The sequence below is a fragment of the Juglans regia genome, chromosome 8 (assembly GCF_001411555.2).
Source record: "Juglans regia cultivar Chandler chromosome 8, Walnut 2.0, whole genome shotgun sequence".
NCBI lineage: Eukaryota > Viridiplantae > Streptophyta > Magnoliopsida > Fagales > Juglandaceae > Juglans > Juglans regia.
In genome coordinates this window covers 6,241,839-6,248,374 of record NC_049908.1, presented here as the reverse complement: position 1 = coordinate 6,248,374, position 6,536 = coordinate 6,241,839, and the positions used below count along the sequence as shown (strand labels likewise).

General features: G+C 37.7%; 1 pseudogene; it reads right to left on the bottom strand.

Annotated features, from left to right (window-relative positions):
- Nucleotides 1-3,205: 3,205 nt before the first annotated feature.
- Nucleotides 3,206-6,251, bottom strand: LOC109003259 (annotated as a pseudogene).
- Nucleotides 6,252-6,536: the final 285 nt, after the last annotated feature.

Sequence of the window (6,536 nt, the reverse complement as noted above, 5' to 3'; positions counted from 1 at the left end):
GACCAGCTCAATCCACTCCTTAACAAACCCCATCCTTTGAAGCACTTGTTGTACAAAAGACCATTCTAGCCTATCATATGCCTTGCTCATATCTAGTTTGAGTGCCATGAAACCTTCTTTGTGATTCTTTCTTCTGTTCTGCATTGAATGCATTAGTTCATATGCCACGATTGTGTTATCAGAGATCATCCTTCCTGGAACAAAGGCACTTTGGGTGTCTGAGATTAGAAGAGGCAGAATGGATTTAAGCCTATTTGCCATAACCTTTGCAATGAGTTTGTAGAAAACATTACAAAGGCTTATGGGCCTATAGTCTGAAACAAGCAAAAAGAGTTTCTTCTTGGGGATAAGTGTGATAAAAGTGTGGTTGATTGATTGGAAATTTGACTTGGTATTAAGGAATTCTAGAGCAGCAGCAACCACATCATCACGAACAATATGCCAGTGGTTTTGGAAGAAAATAGCAGGGAATCCATCTAGTCCTCGGGAACCCAGAGGATTCATATGAAAAATGGCTAGCTCAATCTCCTCTTTAGAGTAAGCTTTTGTTAGGGAAGAATTCATCTCTTGCGTGACCGTTGGTCTGAAGTTTTCCAATAGAGAATCAGGGCCTATAGGGTTGGAGGTAGTAAAGAGATCTCTAAAAGCTTATTGGAATTCACATCCAATATCTAGGGGTGTAACCGGTCCGGTTCGGTCCGGTTTTGGATAAAATTTAGGACCGAACCGGTATGTACCGGTTTTGTATTTTTCAAAACCGATTACGCACAGGTTATTCTCCTAAACCGGTACTTCCGGTTTTACCGGTTTCCGGTCCGGTCCGGTCCGGTTTTTCGGTTTTTTTAAAATGTAAGTTTCACAATTTGTCATGAAAAATTTGTTTATAAAAAAAAAAAAGAAAAAGAAAAAAAAACTGATTTAAAAAAAACTGTTTTATACTTTTATTAATATATTAGACTATATAATAGTATTAATATTAGACTATTGATATAGTTATAAGTTATATATTAGTATTAGTTATAAACTTTTAGTGATTTAGTATTAACATTTTATGTAATAATTTATAAATTATAATAAGAAATTATTTCATATATGAATATATATAATTATATATAAAAATTTCATATAAAAATTTATAATTATACATTATATATAAAACTTATATATATTAATATTTAATATATATATATATAAAATATGTATAAAACTTATATATAAAAATTTTATTTTTTATTTTTTTTAATCAACCGGTCCGGTTCGGTCCAAAAAATCCCGGAACCGGAACCGGCCGGTTTTTAGATTTTAAAAACCGGTTCCGAACCGGACCGGTTCAAAACCGGTAAAACCGGTCCGGTCCGGACCGGTTTTCCGGTTTGCCGGTTTGAGTTTACACTCCTACCAATATCATCCGGATTTGTCAAGTTCTGTCCCAGACCAGTTTGGAGTTTTTGTATCAAATTTTTCTGTTTTCTAATCGATGCACATTTATGAAAAAATTTGGTGTTCCTATCACCATCTTTGAGCCATTTCTGTTTGGCTCTTTGCCTCCACTTGAGGTCCATTGCCTCTAAAGACACATCCAATTCCTTCTTAACAATTCGAATCTGGTCATTATCCATCCCAGAATTGGAAGCTTGCAAAGATTTCAATAGTTCAGTTTTCGTATCTAGGTCTTGTTGATGAGAATTTCTAATCAAAGTATACCACTCTCATAATTGGAATCTGCATCTCTCAAGTCCCCTTCTAGTGACATCTGCCTTGGAACCCGATTGTAGTGAGCCTTGCCAAGCCCTTTTAATCACAAACTCACAATCCTTCTGCTTGGCCCACGAAACTTCATATCTAAAAACTCTTTTGTTTCTGATAAAAGAGGGAGTAAATGAGGAACTGGATATGAGAAGAGGGTTGTGATCAGAACAAATGGTAGGTAGGATGGAAACTGAATTAGAATAAAAAAAGGTCCTGCCATGCACTGTTTGCTAGTCCTCTATCCAATCTTTCTTTTGTGAAGTTAGGACCCTCACGGTTATTGCACCAAGTAAAAAGGGAGCCCTCAAAGCCCAGATCACCAAGTCCACAATAGGCAAGGGTCTGTCTGAATGCTTCCATCCGATTAAAAGGTCTGGGAGGGCCACCTCTCTTTTCACCATGAGAAGTAAGCTCATTAAAGTCTCCCATGCACAGCCAGGGAGTATCTGGGTTCACTTTTATTAGTCTTAGAAGGTTCCAACTTTCTTTTCTTTTTGCAGTAATAGATTGACCATAAAAATCAGTGATAATGAAAGATTTTCCATCATTTTCCATTTGAACTCTGAGAGATATATGGCTAAGGGAGTAAGACAACAGATTGGCAGATGTTTCTTGCTTCCAGAAAAAAAGCTAGGCCACCACTTCGACCTATGCAATCCACTATGAAACTGCACTCAAATCCTAGCTTGTTTCTAATGAACTCCATTTTTTCTCTTTTACATTTTGTTTCTATTAAAAAAACCAAAGATGGGGACACAACTCTCACCAAAAGGTGGAGTTCTCTAACTGTCTGAGGGTTCCCAAGTCCTCGGCAGTTCCAGCATAAGGTGATCATGGAGATAGGCAGTGTTGTTGAACAGCCACTACCAAAGTTTGTTTGAGTCTTTTTGAAGATTTCGTGGGTTTAACTGTCGAGCCATTGATTCTTTTTTTTCCTTTTGGTGGTTGCATTTCTAGCATAGGGGTTGGACAAGCTTGACATAGCTTTCAAGCCTGTCTTACCACGTGCTCTTCTTTTCTAGTTTGACAAAAATGGAGATTTTGTTTGTAACTTTTGGTCTAATTGAGAGTACAGAAGAGGAGGACCTACTTGGTAAGTGTCTGCTACGAGGGTCATATTGCTGTCCATACACAACGAGTCTGACTGCCTGCTGGAAAGTGAGGTCCTGACATCTCCAACTGGTGACCCCTCGAGACAAGTTGGGGTGTTTATTTTTTACTGTTGACAACTGACATTGTCCTTTTTTGACACAAGGTCTTCACCTTCCCTTTCCTTTTCCAATGCAGAGTTTGGATGCACAAGATCACACGGGTCTAATGGCGAGAAATCAGCTGACTTTTGAAATAAATTATTCCCGCCAAAATCAGATTCTTGATCATCTGAGCTGGCCTGTCGACCATTGCCTATGGTCTTCCCCTCTGGACTATTAGAATGTGTTTTGTAGTGATTTGGCTTTTAAGATGGATCAGCTCTAAGCCAGGGGCCATATTGAAGTGGTGACTCAGTATGAGTACTACCATCTGAGAAATGTCTTGAACATTTATGCTGTGTGTGCAAAACTATCCCACAGTAGTAGCAAAATGAAGGTAGTCTTTCGTATTTGAAAGGTATCCAGGAGCGAGCATCTCCTACATTAATAACACAACCCCTTGTCAAAGGTTTAGAGAGGTCAATCATCACCTTCACACGTAAGACTCCCCCACATACTCTTCCTTTTTCATCAACATCCACCATGATGACCTTACCTGCACTGGTCCCGAGCTTCTCACCCATTCTTTTGTTCATCGTAGCAAATGGGAGATCATGGAGTTGGAGCCAAAACGGTTCTAGAGAAAAGTCGATATCTTTTAAGGCTAACCTGCCTTTGCATTCCTGAATACAGATTAAGTTTCTGTCGAAAGACCAAGGTCGACCAGTTAACAACCTGTTTCTCACAGTGGGGTTATGAAATTCGAGAAGGAACTTGTTTCTTCCTAAATCTTTAAAAGAAATCCCACCTTCACCATTCCATAGCCTAGTCATTGTTGCTTTGAAGGCTCCTTTATTCACTTCTCTATCTGCAGCTACCAGTGCAACAAGGCATGAGTTGCTAATATCCCGAGAAAACGTAATTTCCTCTTTCGTTAGGTAGTATTCTTGTTGTTCCTCTTCCGTAAGCTTGAGGCTCTTACAAAGATGAGAAATCTCCTCTTCCATGGGTGTAAGATCAGCTGAGACAAAAACCAACCTCTATGTATCAAGGAGATCCAAGAGACAGAACTCTATGTTCTGGCCTAGGAATTAAGCATAGAGAGAAAACCCCATCTGCTCAAGAGAGAGGACCCCACTTGTGCACTAATTAGAAACTACGTACTTACGACAAAGATTTTTGTTGAATTTGGAAACTCAGATCCACGTACACCCGGTTTTTCATTTCAAAGAACTCAAGTGTAGATACTAGATTACATCGAGCTAGTGTTGTAAAGAAATTAACGACAACGCGAAAGAAAAAAAAAAAAAAAAGGTTAATTAGTGAGAACAAGGAGGCCGGCCACTGTCTGCCACTGGTCATGGGTTTGACATCAGCACATTGGAAAGTAGCCGGCCCGTCTCTTCCACTGTATCTGATGTCTATGTCACTGACCTTCACATTCTGACATGGAAGCGCCTTGCTACAAAATAGTTTGACCGCCCCCTTTGTGCTAGCTGTTCCTCGTATGTTCTTGAAGCTAACGTTGCTGATCATAACCTTTGAAGGAACCTAGTATATATACCGGCCAACAACCACCACCAGATCAATAAAAGTACTATTCGTTATATGCATTAACTTTGAATATTAATATGAAGTCAATCACAACAAGATCGATATTTATACTTATGTATGTACCTGTGATTTGCATTGATTCCATGGGCAGTATGATCGATCTATGAGGACAGGGTTGTCGACATTGTTCACGATGATATTCTCAAAATGCACGTCAGAAGCAGTCCCGGAAAAGGAGTTAGGCCATGTCTTGATTCTCACGCCATTTTGTGTCTTTATCATTGTGCAGTTAACAACGTTAACTCCAACCGCAGGCTCTTCATTTTTGTACTTACCAAGACTTCCTATATATGCTGATTCCATGGCCAGGCCCGCAAGTTACTCCCTTGATAAGTATATTCTTACTTCCATCACCAAGAGAGATACAATCATCACCGGTTGCAATCTTTGTATCAATAATCGTGATTCCAGTTGACCGCCCAATATGGATTCCATCTGTGTTGGGACTATTTTCGGGTGCTATGACATTTACGTTTTGAAAGGTAACGTTTTTGCAACCCAGTAAATTAATGTGGAACTGTTTGCTATCCAATATTGATTTTAAGTCCTTGATCAATCCATTAGTGATGAAATCGAACCTCATGCTCTGCTCATGATCATAATAGAAAGGATAATTAATTAGCGCCATCGACAAACTCAATTAATTAGGATGAAATGTTGGAAATTAGAGATGATCGACGTTAGATAGAAGTGATCAAAACTCACAATGGGAAGGTCACCACAGTATCTAATACCGGAACAAGATCTTCTTCCCCAAACGCTTTTGCCTTTGCCATCAAAAGTTCCACCGCCAGACAAAGTGAAGCCATCGATCCTCTGAAAATTGACCCAACTACCAGACTTGAAGTAACTACGGTCCCCTGGGGCTTCTAAGGTGCCTCTAACCTGAAGGTCGATATGAACCTTGCATGGACCCAGCAACTGCACTGCTCCCAACCTGTATGTCCGTTTTGGGATCACCACCGTGTTCTTACTCGGTGTTTGACATGCATCTTTCCAAGCTTTTGTCAAAGCCTAAATCTTAAAGACCACGCAAAACTATTTTAATTAACAATGCCAGCAAATATATATAATCATCATGCGTACTTTATATATATATATATATAGTATGATGAGAATGAATGCATGGCATCGATCGTGCGTATAACCGCATGCAAATTAACATTATTATATATATATATACACACACACACACGGAGTGGTTTATCGTGCTTCCACATTTACCTAAATGAAAGAAAAAATAAAATTTATGAAAATAATGCGTTCAAACAGAAAATAAAGTGTGACTCCTTACATGAAACACAAAATATTGAATAATTGAATTAGTTCTTAGTTCACAATCATCAAGATTGAAAGAGTACATAAAATTGATTAGTAAATAGTCTAATGTAAAGGAGCATAAAATCTAATAGGCAAGCATCTATGAATTTTCATCTTTCTCTACTTTAATAAGAAGTGTTTGTTCCAATCACAGTATCTCCAAACATTTCCTTTGGGTTGATCATCTGTACGTAAAAGATTAATCACAATCACATGTTAAAGCTCTGCATGGAAGTTTCAGCTCTACAAATTAACCTTATTTGACGGTAGAGATCAATGCATGCATATCATGCATGTTACCTCCAACCATGCAAAAGATGTAGTGTGCTCGTATGAATCAAATCCATCTTCCATGTTTTTGCTCTCAGGTTCTTTCATCATTAAAGTAAGCTTCTTATATTTTGGAAGCCCCATAAATATTATAATTGTAGAAAATCATTTAATTTTTAGTTAATTAAGAATATTATGAGATTTAAATTATGTTGAAAACTCTAATTAATTAGATGGTTTTATTTGCTTAAAAACGTTTAGCAAAACTTTATCATTTTTCAATGATGAAAGATTAGTATTTTATAAATTAAAGTTGACTTTAAATGTATGATATGATATTTTTATTTTAATTATCTATTTTAAGTTAGTTTAAATCAGTGTTTAAATCTCCAC